A 16,883-nucleotide genomic window follows, 5' to 3' on the forward strand; every position below is an offset into this window, starting at 1 on the left:
CTAACCTGGGTGGTAAAGGATGGAGTGCTTAGTCAACAGTATCTTAAGTACTGACCTGACCTGCAGACAGTATAATGACTTGGGCTGTGATTGGTTATCTAGCCAAATATAGCCTGCATAGACAGTGTGATGCAGTAGTTAGGGTGTTGGGCTGGGACCTGAGGAATCAGGGTTGAAATCTCCACTTAGCCATGAAGTTCAATCCATGAAGCTCACTGAGTGATTTGAGGCCAGGCTAACCTGCCTCCCAGGGTTGTTGTGAGAATGACAGTGGAAAGCCATACATACCACCTTGAGCTCTTGGCAGGAAAGACATGCCATGATAAAATAAATATCTAGCACAAGAAATAGGAGTGGGTCCAACCTGCATCTACAGTTCATTTCCAACATGGCCTTGACCATTAATACTGGCATTTGTCTATTCTTACTGGGTTTCCCAAGTAAGCAAGGCAATACTGGTATTCTAAAGCAATGTCCTCTGCAGTTTACATGTGCCCTGATCTCCAGTAAAAATCCCCAAATGATACTTTGGTGAACACGTGTGTAAGATACAGGTTTACATATGGATGTGTATTAGACACATGAGTGGATTACAAGAGCGATCCATTGACTTCTTAAAGTGTTCTAAAACAACCCAAATCACACATTGAATGACCACTCACATTGGCGCCACTTGTAAACAACTGGTACTAAGCTCTTTGTGTAAATCGGTTCACCGTGAAGTTGCAATGCCCTGTTTTCAGGCATTTCTGATAGCATTCCTAAAATATCTGCAACTACAGCGAGGACCTGTTTCTGACAAATACCTTATTGCATGGAGTTGTTGTACATGCAGCTACCTTGCTGCCGCTGCCACCTTTCAGAATAAAGAAGAAGAGTTGTGAGATGCTTTGGTTGGAAGCCCTCAACCACATATCTGTTACACAGAGAGTTAAAATATGCATCCTCCTGACTCACAGCTAGCTTTGAACCACCAGAAGTGCTTGCTCAGCAACTCCATGTAGATGGATTGCCACAGAGTATTTCAGTGCTTGCTGCATCTAACAGTGATATGGCATCTGTGCTTCCTTAAAAGGAAGAAGAATTTGCACAAAGTGAAGCTCCCAGTGGAGCTCTTGACAGGTTTGCCCTCCTCAGAAGTGACACAATCTCTGCCCATTGCAAAGGATGGGCTTCTTTGCACGTATCAACTAATGTCATGTTAACTATTAAGCAACTCACAGCTGTTTTGGGTTAGGCTGTAGGACACCACCTCAAGAGTCAGTCTTCTGTCACATAACGTACATGGGGAAGGGCCATGGCCTGGCATGTTCCATATGCAGAAAGACCCAGGTTCAATCTCTCTAGGCAGGGCAGGGAGAGACCCATCCCTGAGACCCTGGAGAGCAGCTGCCAGACAGTGTCAGCAATACTGAGTTGGATAGTCGAATAGTTGCACTCAGTATGTGGCAGCACCCTATCTTCCTATGGTTTTTTAGTGGTTCCAGACTTTCCATTAGGGTTGGTTCCCAAAGCTGTTGCTCAGGGATTTCTGCTCAAGATCTTCATTTTCTTTTTAAGCTTTCTTCATTGCTCCCACCACCACCAGAAGTACAGTTGGTGAGGACAGGCAAGGAGACCTTTTTGGGTAACTTATGGAAGAGCTTTTGTTTTATTCCAGCAAGGTAATAGAGCCTGCAATGATAGATGTTATTTCCTGTTTGTTGACATGCTTTTATGATGTGGTTTGATTTTTGTTTTATTGTTAGGATTGTATTTTATAAATGTTATAAATCTATATCTATCTATCTGTGTGTGTGTGTGTGTGTGTGTGCGCGCGCGTGCGTGCTTTGAGTCTTCTTCTGCCTGCAGACAAGAAATGAAAGCAATATCCTGTCCTTGCATCTGAATGTAATGGCAAACCTTGGTTTGCTGCTCACCAGGAAGTCAGTTGTGGAACTGGAGCATGTGAGGGAGAAGAAAGACAGGGGTGCACAAGCACAAATAGCCAAACCATGGTTTGCCACTACATGCGAACCAAGCCCAAGTGTCTTGGAAGCATTCACTTGCGATACACACCATGTTCACCAAAAACAATTGATGCAAGTACATGATGCACCAAATCCTGTCAAAAAGCTTGCATACCAAAGAACGTTCTATACTTGATGTATTCCATGAATACAATACAGTGGTACCTCTGGTTACGTACTTAATTAGTTCCGGAGGTCCATTCTTAACCTGAAACTGTTCTTAACCTGAAGCACCACTTTAGCTAATGGGGCCTCCTGCTGCTGCCGTGCCGCCGATGTGCAATTTCTGTTCTCATCCTGAAGCAAAGTTCTTAACCAGAGGGAATATTTCTGGGTTAGCGGAGTCTGTAACCTGAAGCGAATGTAACCTGAAGCGAACGTAACCTGAAGCGTATGTAACCCGAGGCGAATGTAACCTGAAGCGTATGTAACCCGAGATACCACTGTAAATGTATAAAGAAAAGCTGTCAGCACTCTGAACAGAATGAACATGCCTTAGAACTGCACCTGGGATATGAAGAGTTTGACCAGGCAACAGGTGTCTTTGTGGCAAAGGATTGTTATCTCTCTTCCATGAATTTTGAAGGAGCTGCAGAACAAGAGACTTTGAGCTATGCCTTAAGAAGTCTTCCTAATCTATTTTTTACATAGGAGTCAAGCCAAATAAACAAAATGATTAGTGTTATTTCATGACAGCTTACTGAAAATAGACGAATATTGTGCAGAAATCAAAGGCAAATTCCACAAGGGCACCTTAACAATCCAAACAGTGCACAGTAACGTGTCACTGAGACTTACTGGCTTGACCATGGATCAAAGAGTTTGTGTTGCAATCGGGCTGAAAGGGGTTGCAACATTCACCACCTCTATTTCAGCAAGTCAAAATGGGCACAGTCCCACATGAGAACCACCTTACCTTCCTTCACATCAACTTGATGTTTCTTGTTTCAACCCCACCAAGTCAGAAGGAACACCAAGGATATAAAGAGAGGAACGGAGACTGCGACCTTATGCATACTTACCTAGGGGTAATCCCTTTTGAACACAGCATAACTGGACTTCTGAGTAAGCAAGCACACGATTGCACCATGAAGGGATCAAAGAGTTCCTCAATCCCTTTGATGGCAGCATAAAGACAATACAATCTCTTATCGATCAGTTCTAGAATAATTGCACCAGCTGCAGTCAAGGACTCCCTCCTGAACGGCAAACAATTGCTAGGATGCACTGATCACTGAATCATTTTAGTGGATTGGAATAACGACACAGAAGGGGCTAATTGTGTTTTTGGAAGCATGAAAATAAAGAAACTGTTAATTAAAATTCCTCCAAATGAAGCTGGAAATAGAGTGGGAAGAATCCTCCAAACTAGGGTTGAGGAACTTCTGACCTACAAGCCAAATTTGGCCCAAAAAGCTTCACCCATATGGCTCACCAGGCCCTTTCCACCAAAGCATGCCCAATGCTATCTCACCTTTCGCCATATGTGGGGGCAGGTATGCAGCAGGTAAGGATATGACTCCACAGGAACAACCAGGAGGTTAAAGTGAGCTCCTAGTCGTTCCACTGCAAGCAGGTTTCACTTCCAGAGCAGATCAACTGATTGGTGCTGACAGGGAGCCCCACTGGGATCAGCTGCACTGGGGAGTTTCAGTCTAAAAGGTCTAAAATACTCAGAATAAATAAATTATATAATGTCTAGAGGGGGGCCAGCTAAATTATGGCAAGATTCAATATTTTATGTTGAGTCTGGAAACCAAGAAAGCAGAGATGAGACATTCAAGCGGATTATTCTAAGTACTACAAAACTTAAATAACTGGCTTCTACTTGATTCCTCTTCCCTCTTTATCACCTTTTCCTTTTAGACTATTTCTGTGGGGTGGGGATATCTTGTTTTAAATCTGTGTGCCGCACTTATTAAATGATAACCACTGTATAAAGTATTATTGTGAAAACTATTATTAATAATAAAACTGGTTGACAGGAATAGTCAATAAGTGTTCTGTATAAGATTATATATATATATATGGGCTGATTTAGGTGAAATAAGGAACTGTGTCAAGAGAAGAACTTGACACTAATTGATATTTCAAGTCAAATAAAAAGTGGTCAGTCTTGATCACTGAGGATAGCGGAATGCTAGGGCAACGTCTCAGTGTTGGACCCTTATCACGATCCAGTTCTTTGTGTATTTCATTTGGCACTTGGGTTATTTTAAAATATCATTGTGCAATGGAATATGTTAATAGTTTGAATTTAGAGGCACTCCCTTACAGGATGTTCCACTACGGAGATAGGAATTGCAAGAGAAATGCTAATCTGATATCGAAAATTGTTGAGCCAATTTCAGAGATGAAGCCTTTTATCTCTTTTTTTAAAGTTATTAATTTCTCGCTCATGAGTGCTTGGACTTGGGAAACTCACCACGACAGATTCCGCTTTGAATATCTCCTCTTCCAAATTAGCTTTTCTCTCAGATGAAATCATGATTTAGAAATCTCTCAGGTCCATGATGCTGCTGATGAGAAGAGCCTTGATCTAATGTAGGTACTTAAATAATTACATTTTTCTTATTTCTTATTCTAACATGACAGTCTACATAAATGCGCCCAGGTAAGTGCTCTGTCACTAAGCAGTACTAAGCATTAGTACTGCTGGATGAAGGCAAATAATTAGGAAACGAAATTAAAGGGACATATCACATTACCTGCACAATATCTTTCTAAAATCCACTTTGGGACATTTTCATGAGCTACTCCATCTTGACAATATTTATTTATTTTTCTCCTTGTGGAAAGGTACAAGGCAAGGAAGGTGGGGAAATGAGGACGACGACTATGGAGGAAGCTTTGTGCAAATAGAATCTGTGGTGTAGATCCAAGAAGTGACTTTCCAGCATTGGAAGGGCCCAATTCCTTTTTGAGATGAGCACAAAGCTGCACCCCATTCCCAGGAAGCAGGAACGGCAGTTAATTCAACGTGTGAAGCAACTTGTGAACATGAGGCGGACTGAGGCAGCCGCCTCAGGTGGCGGAATCTCAAGAGGCAACACCCCACCCCCCACCCCATGGGCTGTTCTCCACCCCTGCCACTGCTGCCAGAGAAGTGAGAAGAAGAACCTGCAACATCTTCCGGTGAGATCTCGCGAGATCTTGAGCTCACACGAGATCTTAACACTGCCATCACTTCTCCTCACTTCTCCCGGGGGGGGGGGACACACACTCCAGCTGACACCACCAGAGAAGCAAGGAGCAGTGACTGTGGCTTCTTGGTTCCAGTGAAATCTCACAGACTTCTCACGAGATCTCACCGTAACCCAGAAGCTGCAGGTGAAGCCACACAACCCTGGTATATGAGAGGCTTTGGCCTCAGGTGGCAAAATGGGATGGGGCATCCCTGTTGTGAAGAAATCCCCTAAGGCCAGGGGTAGGGATTCTGCGGTCTCCCAGATTTCCTGGAATACAAACTCCCACCATCCCTTAATCCTTGTTTCTGCTGTCTGGGGCTAATGGGACCAACAATATTTGGAGGACCACATGTTCCCCACCCCTGCCTTAGGCGAAGACAGGGGTAGCCAATATGATGCTCTCCAGATGTTGCAAATGACAACTCCTAACATCCCTGACTATTGGCCATGCTGGCTGGTCTTGTTGGGAGTAGAAGTTCATATCAGGATGGCACCATGTTGGCTATAAGAGAAGAGTGATTTGTCCAAGGCCATGAATAGCTAAGGTGGGAATAAACCCAGCTCCATGGTTTCTCTAGCTGTTGGGACTATGTTGGCTCCAAGTAGTTAGGAATATTAAATCCGTGGCTATTACTGCTATGGATAGCAGCCAGATCACTAGTAGGCGATTAAAACAAAACATATTTTGAAAGGAAAAAGAAACCACTATGATAGCTGCTTTCCTAAGAAGGAGTGATGTTTGAAGATGTCTGTCCTTTGATTTCATTTCTCAGATGTGTGTCCCTGCAGGTACCCTCATTCTATCAAACGAGTGTTATTACTTACATGAATATGGGCTGTGGGTCCCTGCCTTTTGGAAACCCTGCTTTAAAGAGAACTGGCTGCTTTTATATGTACAGCTGTGATTTCATCTATAAGTTGTGTGCAACATAAATATATAGCATTTTCCTTTAATAGACTCCAGAAATCCCTGTTGCCAGCAGTAAATTTTCAGGCCGAGATAACACATTTAGGGAGGAAATGCTTAGCTTGTATTTATTTCAGATGCTTAGAATTTTCTCTCTAGTCGTGTTATCTTTTAGTGACTTTCCCAGAGTTGTGTGCAAGCGAACTTTATTTGTTGCTGTCAGAGACACAAAGCCCTTAAGCAATCATAAATGTCGAGTCTAAGAGCGATGAACATTCAGACGTTTTCTCACATTACAGCTGCTGCCAACTGCTGATGTAGAGGGAAAAAAATGAAGCACATTAAGCACCTAAGAATTAAAAATAAATTATGTATAACATAGGCCAGGCGCTCATATAAAAAGCATTATTAATGCCTGTGTTGTGTGCAACAGTTCAGCTCCAATCATGTTTTATTATGATAGTCTCAGTATGTTTTGTACTGAGTTTCAAGACACCTGGAAATAAAATGGCTTCGGTTCTGAATGAGCTAATACAGTATATCCCCAGAAGAACAATCGTTTACCATGCAGCCAATTTTGTTTTTATTTTATTTTTACCCAGCACTTGCTTGCTTCCTCTATTTTTTATTATTATCCCTAAATAATAATAAAAAATAAAAAAATGAATGTTTCATTTCTCTCTCCTCCTCCGTCTCAAAGGACCTGATCTGTAAAGCAGTAAAGCCCATGGAAGCAGAACTCACGGACAGGTTCCTATTGGGAAAACATGCATGCTTTGTTGCTACAGTGGAAATAGCTGACTCCTCCCTTCCGTGCAAGGCAGCTGTATCCTGCATACTCTATAAAATAATTGTGCATTCTTCAGGGCTGGAACAAGCCCATCAGATGATTCCCACTGAGGTGCTAAGTTCAGAGTAGTTGGATTTCCTTTGCAATCAAATGAAGAAATAAATATAAACAATACAAATACAAGTATTAGTATTAGTACAGTGGTACCTCGGGTTACATACGCTTCAGGTTACATACGCTTCAGGTTACAGAATCCGCTAACCCAGAAATAGTGCTTCAGTTTAAGAAATTTGCTTCAGGATAAGAACAGAAATCAGGCTCCGGCGGTGTGGCAGCAGCAGGGGGCCCCATTAGCTAAAGTGGTGCTTCAGGTTAAGAACAGTTTCAGGTTAAGAACAGACCTCCGGAACGAATTAAGTACTTAACCCGAGGTACCAATGAATTATTATTAAGCAGCAAAGGGCAGAGCACTATCAAGAACTGTATTCATGATGAAACATGGTAATGGTATCCAACACAGCAATTGACAGCATCCAGATGTTTGGAAGAGCCGGGTGTCCCTCCCTCCCTTGACAAGCTGAAGAACATCATCAACTCCCAGGCACGTCGGAAAACTGCAGGACAGTGTGGAATCCCAACAGAAGTGCTGAAAGCCAGCCTCAATCCCTCCCTCATGACACACCGCCCTGGCCTCCTCTTGCAGGGTTGGGGAAAAGGATTCGTGCCACAAGATATGTGTGACTCCGGCATTGTGACGCCCTATAACAGGCACGTCCAACTCCCAAGAGATTGCGATCCCTTCACAGTATTAAAAAAACTGGCAGTGATCTACCCATTGTCATTGGAGGATGGACCATAGTTGTTGAGATTTTTTTTAGGGAGCAAGAGTTGTTGAGCTATAAGGACAACGGTGATTGTAACAACTACCATGGTGGAATATCCCTTCTGAGTACTGTGGGATTACAGTTACAGTGGTACCTCGGGTTACATACGCTTCAGGTTACATACACCTCAGGTTACAGACTCCGCTAACCCAGAAATAGTACCTCGGGTTAAGAACTTTGCTTCAGGATGAGAACAGAAATCATGCTCCAGTGGCACAGCGGCAACAGGAGGCCCCATTAGCTAAAGTGGGGCTTAAGGTTAAGAACAGTTTCAGATTAAGAACGGACCTCCAGAACGAATTAAGTACTTAACCCGAGGTACCACTGTACTTGCTGACAGCGTCTATCCCAAGTCACAATGTAGCTTTCGAGCTGAGAGGTCAACATTTGACCTGATTTTCTCACTGTTCCAGTGCAGGAGAACTACCAAGAGCATTGCCTTCGTAGACCTGATGAAGGACTTTGACCTTGTCAGCTGAAAAGGACTCTTCACGTAGCTCAACGAGATAGGATGTCCTCCTCCTCTGACTAATACATTTAACAAACCATTGTTGTTGTTTAGTCGTTTTTAGTCGTTTAGTCATGTCCAACTCTTTGTGACCCCATGGACCAGAGCACGCCAGGCGTTTCTGTCTTCCACTGCCTCCCGCAGTTTAGTCAAACTCATGCTGGTAGCATCGAGAACACTATCCAACCATCTCGTCCTTAACAAACCATAGACTATTATAATGCTAAGAGATAACCAATGTGAAGTAAGGCATAGAATCACAGAATTGTAGACCTGGACGGATCACCTTGTCCAACCTTACTGCAATGTTGGAATCTCAACTAAAACTAAACTAAACTATCCATGACAGATAAACTGAACTGCAAAGATAGAAACCTGTTTGAGTTTCCTACAAAAGTTAGTAAGGTAAATGTTCGAACCTACCATTGATGGTGTAGCAGTGTAAGTACAGTAGACTATGTATTATTCATCCTATTTTGGGGCCTCAGTAAACATCCCATATTGCCAAAATGAACTTTCTTCCAAGTGATCTATTACTTTCTCTGAATTTTTAACTGGAATGATGTGTTTTATGTAATAGGTAAGACTTATGTGTCAAGTGACTAATAAAATCACCATCATCGACCTTGTGCAGGTGGTGCCCAAGAAGGTAGCCCATAAATTTGTTTACAGACAAACCCAAAGTTTAGAATAGTGGTTTTCAAGCTTTCTCTCTTCCAGAAAACCTTTTCATAGTAACTATAAGATTAGGGTTAGGACAGGAGAAGGCCAGTGGGGCCTTCAACAAACGTTCTTTGATAATCTGAGGTGAACCTCTAACAGTAGCTAGAGAACCCACCAACTTCCAACACAGTCTCTTCCACTGTCCCACAGCTAGTATCCTGAGGACATTAGCCTTAATGTTTAGCCTAAATACTTTCTCTTGTAATTTAAGCTGAGTGATCCAGGTCTTGTCTTCTGGGTCCTATCCTCTGCGGGAGATTTCTTCCTCATCCCTTATGCCTAATGAGACTAAAGCTTCTTAGTTTGGAACCTGGGGTTTGACTGCATGCTTTTGACCACCAGTTATTTCTCCCCTCGTATGCCAGATTGCTTGTGACACACTTTTACAGTACTGGCAAAGGAAAAACTGACTGAATTCATCCAGCACTGAATGGGGAGTTAGCTGGTAGTTGTGCCCTCAAACTCGCAAATCTTGGAGTTGCCCTCGTACAAGTTCTGGGGTTGAACTGAGGCGTGGTGACAAAGAAGAAATATTACAGGCTGGTCTAATCTGCAGGAGAGCTGGGAACTTCTTCGCACTCAGGTCAATGGGTTGCATTCAGACAGGTCGTATGTTGCGAAAGGTGTGATATAATCTCCCTGCAGGTTTGTCCACAGTACAATGTGATCACATAACACAATCATGACACAATATGCAGACTAGAGCCAGATGGATAGGGAGACAAACTACCCTAGAAGGAGCATGAGAGGTACTGCCCCTCCCTTAACATCCCACACACCCCATTGCCAGTGTACAAATGATTCCCACCCACCCCCCAGCTTCTTGAGGCCCCACTGAGTATAAATCAAGTTATAATTGTTTTAAAGGCCCATGGTTTCAGTCATAAAGAAAAGGAAGTGGTTTTCAAGAGTTGTGCCTGACAGAAAGCTACCCCACATTTTAAATGTTACATCTTTCTCTGAGTTGTGTGCAGGGCTGGCGCAAAGGTATAGGCGGCCTGAGGCAAGCAGCAGGAGCCACCCCCCAACTCTTCTTTTCCTCTTCCTGTTCTCCCCTTCTCCTAGCTCCGTTTATATGTATTTTATTTCATTGCTGCATTAGTGGCAGGAGCAAAAACTAGTTCTCCTCCTTTCCCTTCCTCTCTCTTATTCTGAAAAAACAACAACACCGAGATCCAGTCTTGTGCAGCACAGGGCCTCTTTCTGGGGAATACACTTGTTTGGGATCCACTGGGTCCCTATCCATCCCACCCTGAAATGCCCCATTGTGGGTTCTCATGACAGACACATGAAACACAGTTTAAGGTAGTGTGCATAGGGAGCTCTGAGAAATGCAATCTTCCCAGAGTGATCAGCTTCCCCCTCCTACTTAGTCACAGTCTTGTCCTCTTGAACTCAGAAGGGAGGTGGATGGGAACAGCTCTAGAATTAGATGGCTTTGCCTGTCATTGGCTCCTGTGCCACCTACATTTGCTCTCCCTTCTTTCTGCCCTACCTGTCCCAATGGGCACCACCCACCACTGGAAGCCTCTGTCCTTTTGCATGACTGCAATGTGGCCTGTACAATGGTTAGAGCAGCATCCTTTGCCTCACCTGCTAGTATGAATATTTTCCACTGGGAAATTCAACCCCCAGACTGAAAAATATTCCCCATCCAGGAAACAGGACTCCCCCTGCTTACCTTTCCCTCTCCTATATATTATGTTTCAGTGCATGATTCTAAGTAGGAACAAACGAGTTTTGTCTACTATCAAATTAAACATACTGCTACTGCCTTGGGTCAAACCTACACAGCAGCTGAACAGGAAAGTCACTTTCTTAAAAAGAAAAAGAAAAGAAAGAGAGAGGTCTGGTTTCATCATTCTGCCTTTAGCTACAAATGCCAATTTGGTGTGTTTGAACAGAATGAGTCAGTGATTGCCAGAAAGCCTCTTTGCTGTTGGAGACAGGACAGGCACTAGCATAAAATGTGCTCAGACTGCATTCCCTCAAGCTTGAACCATTAGATTGACAAACACCGGAGGACTTCGGGCAAGGGAATGCATAGAATGACCTTTGTCAACCTGGTGCCAATCTCAACGCTTTGGCCTACTGCACTCATTGGCAATGTCGATAGTCAGGAATGAGGGGGGATGTAGCCCAAAACCTCTGGAAGACCCCCGGTTTGGTTGAGGAGGGCCTGCAACTATAGATTTGTAACCCTGGGGTTCTACTTATCAACATGAGCCAAAATGGCCCTAGGCTGTACTGGAAGTGACCTCTGTGGCAATTTTGTTTCAAGAAAGACTGCTGGGAATTCAGCTTGCAGCATCTAACCCATTTCCAAAAATATATTTTTAGTTATTTACATGTAAAGTTTGATCATGCTTTCCCAAAAGAATTCACACAACAACAATAAAAAAGCACAGCACACATCTAAGCTCAAAACCACCTGTATTGACTTGGGTGCTTCTCTTGCCCCATGCCAGGGCAAGTATTATTTCCTTAACAGATTCATCAGTAAGATGTAAGACCCCTGCAGAATCAGACAAAAGGCCTATGTCAGCCTTCGTTCAAACATTTTGAAGGCAGCAGGTTGGCATGGGCTGACCCAGTAGAGGGTGTAACTGTATGTGCCACTCACCTGACCTTCGACCTACTCCATCACGGCAGTATACTGAGATGGAGAGAGAGGGGCTGGCATGGTGAAAACACACTGGTGGAGCCAATCTGGTGCTCTTGCTGCCGTGTTAGCACTGCACCAATCTTTCCAACACCACATCCACTCTCTGTATGCTGCAGTGACTCTGCTGGATGGAGGTCAGGAGAAAGGCACAGCCACGCCATGCCTCCAGCTACTAGGCTGGCCTGGGTAGTCCAGCCTCCTGTTTTCTACACTGGCTGACCAGATACCTCTGGAAATCTCACCAGAAGGACATGGAGGTAACCACACATTCCAGTTTGTCATTCCCAGCAACTGGTATTCAGAAGCATGCTGTCTCTGATGCTGGAGATAACATGGGGCCATAATGACCAGTAGCCGTTGATAACGCTATCCTGCACGTATTCAATGCCAACTCCCGATTCCTAATCATGAAGAGGGTTTTTGTTTTGTTTTGTTTTAAGCTCTCAAATACTGCCATTGTACAGAACGGGAAAGGATTCTGAGTTCAATAAGGATTTGGTTCTGTTGAGGTTTGTATCCAAATAGCTCCTTTGCAAAAAGCCAGAGTCTGAAGTCAGCACAGCACAGCCTTGGGAAAGATTAACAGGCGTGATCATTAAGTGGCCTTATCTTTTCATGCCTTTGGCTTGTAAATCTATATTGCTAAGATCCCGAAGGAGAGAAAGCGACACATCAATGATATTCCCCTTCCTGAGGTCAGAGGAAGTGAGGAGTGATAAAAGTGTCTAGAAGTTATATAGCTGGGATGGGTACTTCGTGGCCCTCCAGAAGTCATTGGACTACAAAGTCCATCATGCCAGACCCTTGGCCTTGCTGGCTGGGGGCCAGAGGAGCTGACTTCTGATTACATCTGGAGAGCCACAGAATACCCAACTTGGCTGTAAGGGATTCTGCAACATTAATATCCTTTCAAGTCCATTGGAATTAATGTGATTTTAATTTGCATAGTTAGCCGCTTTTGCTGTAAAAGCTTCCCCTCTCAGGAAAATATCTGGGAAGAGTCTGGTTTCTGAGGCTCTTATCCTGATGGGTAATTTTCTCATTACAGTGGTACCTCGGGTTACATACACTTCAGGTTACATACGCTTCAGGTTACAGACTCCACTAACCCAGAAATATTACCTCGGGGTAAGAACTTTGCTTCAGGATGAGAACAGAAATCGTGTGGCAGCAGTGGGAGGCCCCATTAGCTAAAGTGGTGCTTCAGGCTAAGAACAGTTTCAGGTTAAGAACGGACCTCCAGAACGAATTAAGTACGTAACCAGAGGTACCACTGTATTGCTTATTTTCAGTTTTTGTAAATACAATATCAAATTTTGTCTATGTGTTCTGCATAATTATATGTGAAGCTTTTGCTTTCTAATGTATTTGATTTGGGCTTTCTTTTCTTGATATGGTCCACGTGCTCATCCCATTTTTTGTTTCCTCCCTTCATACTTGTTTCATTAAAGCTGTATCCTTAAGGCTGCAATGCTATAACTCGCTTACCTGCTGAAACCCATTGTACTATGTATGTTTCACTTACGGTACTGGTATATGTACTTTAAAAGTCCTGACAGAAGAAGGAAGGTGGTCTGGCAGCCTTTGAGCAGTTTCTGTTTCTTATCATACAGACACAGGAAATGAAGGAATCTCTTTCATTCCAGCTATGACTGTTGCTCAATACATGTGCCAATGAGCAGATTATCATTCCTTGCAGCCACTTGTGAGCACAGCGTAGCATAAAGAGCAAAATCCCTGCCAACTTTACAGTCATATATCCTGTCACATGGGAGGGATGACACATCAAGAGTAGAATCTGAACCATTATGTTAAACAGCGAAAGTGGGAAGAGTTCAGTATGCTTCTTTTGAACTTGACATCTCTTTAACCCCCTGGGCTGAGAAGTTGTTCCTTACAATAGCACAATCCTGGACGCATTATTTTCCCTTTTACAGTTATTTCCCTTTTTCTAAATTGCAATAAATTGCAGTTCCAACAGTAACCTGCAGCAAACAAATAGAAAAAGGTAATTTACAGCAAGGAAAACACAGGGCATGTTATCATTAATTTTCTCTTTTCATATTCAACAAAAAAATAAAGTAATTTTAAAATAAAATTTCTTCCAATCCATATCCCCATATCTCCACATGGTGATAGCTTCATCATTTTACCAGCTTTACCTATTTTCCTCAATTGCCAATATTGTATTAATTTTTTATTCTTTTATCTTGGGGTGGTATTCAACTTCATTTTACTCAGAGTAGACCCATTGAACTTAATGGCACTGTTATACAGTGGTTCTGCTCCTTTCTCCTGGGCAGTGTCCAGAAAGTGGTGGTGGGGCTGCCTTATACCCAGTCAGACCATTGGTCCATCTACCTCAGTTTTGTCTACACTGATTGGCCACAGCTCTTCAGGGTTTCTTACTATGGGTTAAAAGGCTAGCATGTAGCTGGAAAAAGACTCTTCCACTAATAATAATAATAATAATAATAATAATAATAATAATAATATGGCACCCATCTGACTGGGTTGCCCTGGCCACTATGAGTAGCTTCCAACAAATTATAAAACCACAGTAAAACATGAAACGTTAAAAACATCCCTGTACAGGGTTGCCTTCAGATGTCTTCCAAAAGTAAGATAGTTGCTTATTTCCTTGACATCTGATGGAAGGGTATTCCACAGGGCAGGTGCCACTACTAAGAAGGCTGGTTCCCTGTAACTTCATTTCTCGCAGTGAGGAAACCACCAGAAGGCCTTCAGACCTGGACCTCAATGTCCAGGCTGAATGATGGGAGTGGAGACGCTCCTTCAGGTATACAGGGCCAAATCCATTTAGGGCTTTAAAGGTCAGCACCAACACTTTGGGTTGTGCTCAGAAATGTACTGGGAGCCAACGTAGATCTTTTAGGAGTGGTGTTATATGGTCTCGGCAGCTGCTCCCAGCCACCAGTTTAGCTGCCACATTCTGGATTCATTGTCGTTTTCAAGTCACCCATCCCCAAAATGCTTGGTACCTGGAGAAAACAAGCAAAAGCCCAGGCAGCAGTTTCATAGAATCATAGAACTGTAGACTTGGAAGGGACCCCAAGGGTCATCTAGTCCAAACCCCTGCAATGCAGGGAACTCAGATAAAGCCTCCATGACAGATGGATAAAGGAGATAACTCTGTATCTGATATACATTAATCTCCCCCAGTGCATCCATTCGGCATGTATTCTGCTTTGAACTGCTGCTTTTGCAAGCAACCCAAAGTCCCCCAACAGTGGGCCAGAAGAAGAAAGAAACATACCTATTGACCGGTTTTCTGCCAAGGGCCAGTTCATTATTACTCTTCTAGCACAGAGCTTACCTGTAATTCAGCAGCAATTTTAAGAGTCACGTACAGGAGAGATGCAAGCCAAGCTGTGAACCAACACCAGGCAAGCGTGGGTTTCTGTTCACTGCAACATAGACAGACAGACCCTTAGGGCCAGTTGTGTTGCAAGCCTCTGACATCACCAGGTTCTAGAATTTATGGATAATTGTAATCTGGATAGACTTCCATTATTGTTCTCATCTGGGGGACAGGCCAGCTCTTAGGATAATGCTGGCTGGGCTCCCTTTGCTGATGTTACAAACTATTTGCTCAATCAGCAAAAGTGTAGTTCTCATGCCTGTGCAGTTCCCTGTTTGGCTTGTCTTCTGCACCGATGCTGATCAGTCGTGTGTGTGTGTGTGTGTGAAGGGGGAAGCACTCACAGCAGGAAAACCATGTGGTGCCAATACAAGAGAACCAAGCTGTAAGTTACATCTCAATCAAGTAGTTGCCTGCTAGCTTGTCTGTCATCTGTAACTGAGAAGATCACCCAGACATGTGCATTAATCTGGGAACCCGTGTGTGTGTGTTGAGATCATGGGGATATTTATGTATGCCACTACTGTGGCCTGTGTTTCATTAGCCCAAAAATGGAAAACGAGTGAGGCCCCAACCAAAGAAGAGTGGCAACTTAAGTCGACAGAATATGCACAGCTTGCGGATTTAACACACAGAATAAGAGAACAAGAAGAACATACGTTTAGAGAAGATTGGAAAACGTTTTGTAATGGTTCTAGGGGTTGCTCGTGCGTAAACTGGCGCCACACCTGGCTGGGTTGCCTGAGTGAACCTTTTCCGTCCGGACAGCCACTCGCCCGTGGCTGTCTCAATCACTGGCAGAATCCGTCAGTGGGCGTTTCTTGAACTTCTTCCAGCAAAGAAGCTCTTTGATGCCTAGTCTCCGCCTACTCTCCCTGCGCGGAAGCCTTCTGCGCAAGGAGGGTGTGGGCAGCAGAGGACCCGTGCTCTCCCCGCTGGTCCCCGGCGAGGAGTCATGGGACCGCCTAGCCGATTCCCCCATCTGCCCCCCTTCTCCACTGGTGCTATGCTGATTTCCTTCCCCAGAAGATGGGCTGCTTCTCCCCATCCCGGGACGCTCTCCGGAATCCCTCTGGAGCCCTCTCTCTCCCTCTGGCTCCGATGGCAGTTCCCTGACACGTTTATTGAATATCTGGGAAATAACTGTTTGCCGCTCAAAACGGTGGCAGCATTAAGATAAATTCAACAGTGTAAATAAGTCGTGATGGATGGAATAATGGAATACTGAATGGTATAGTTTCTGTAAAATATGCAGGGATTTATGATATGTAAAATGGACCATGGAAGAAGAAGGTGGGAATTTGTTGATATTTTAAGGATGTAAAAATGAGTACTTTAAATTGTACAACAGAACATTTAATAAAAATTATATACAAAAAGAAGAGAGAGATCATGGGGATATCTATTTGGAGACAAAAAGCATCCCATGAAAAGGGCAGAACACAATTTTGCAGAGGGGGTGAGTCACAAGGAGACAGTTACGGTTGCAAAAATGGGACAGGCTGGTATGGAATGTGCATAGAGTTTGGGGATAATAGCATGGTGCCAACAAAACATGTAATCTACTTTCACCACAGCTGTTATACTAATGCTCCAAAGTTTGCACTGGCTCCCTATTGTCTTCTTTCTGGGCACAATTCAAGGGCCTTTCTGGACAGTGGTCTTCTTCCCAGGGATATCACAGAAATTTCTGCCAGAGCCAAAGCAATTGAGGCAAATATACATCAGTCCTCCTTTAATGATACAGAGTAAGGTTGTTGCCTGACAATAGCCTTGTAAGGAGACAAGGCTATTGTCTATTTATGGGGATTCCTCTCTTTGAAGATA

At 43.6% G+C, this 16,883-nt stretch overlaps 2 long non-coding RNA genes across 2 annotated transcripts; both read right to left on the bottom strand.

Moving 5' to 3' along the window:
• Window positions 1–6,293: 6,293 nt before the first annotated feature.
• Window positions 6,294–11,622, bottom strand: LOC307217314. The gene is made up of 2 exons (XR_013839558.1): window positions 11,441–11,622; window positions 6,294–6,416 (listed from the first exon to the last, which is right to left on the bottom strand). It is a non-coding gene; the product is annotated as an uncharacterized lncRNA (long non-coding RNA).
• Window positions 11,623–13,466: 1,844 nt separating this feature from the next.
• Window positions 13,467–15,124, bottom strand: LOC307216790. The gene is made up of 2 exons (XR_013839317.1): window positions 15,012–15,124; window positions 13,467–13,659 (listed from the first exon to the last, which is right to left on the bottom strand). It is a non-coding gene; the product is annotated as an uncharacterized lncRNA (long non-coding RNA).
• Between the last annotated feature and the right edge of the window lie 1,759 nt (window positions 15,125–16,883).

The sequence above is a fragment of the Podarcis cretensis genome (genome assembly GCF_951804945.1).
Source record: "Podarcis cretensis genome assembly, chromosome: 5".
In the NCBI taxonomy this organism is placed as follows: Eukaryota; Metazoa; Chordata; class Lepidosauria; order Squamata; family Lacertidae; genus Podarcis; species Podarcis cretensis.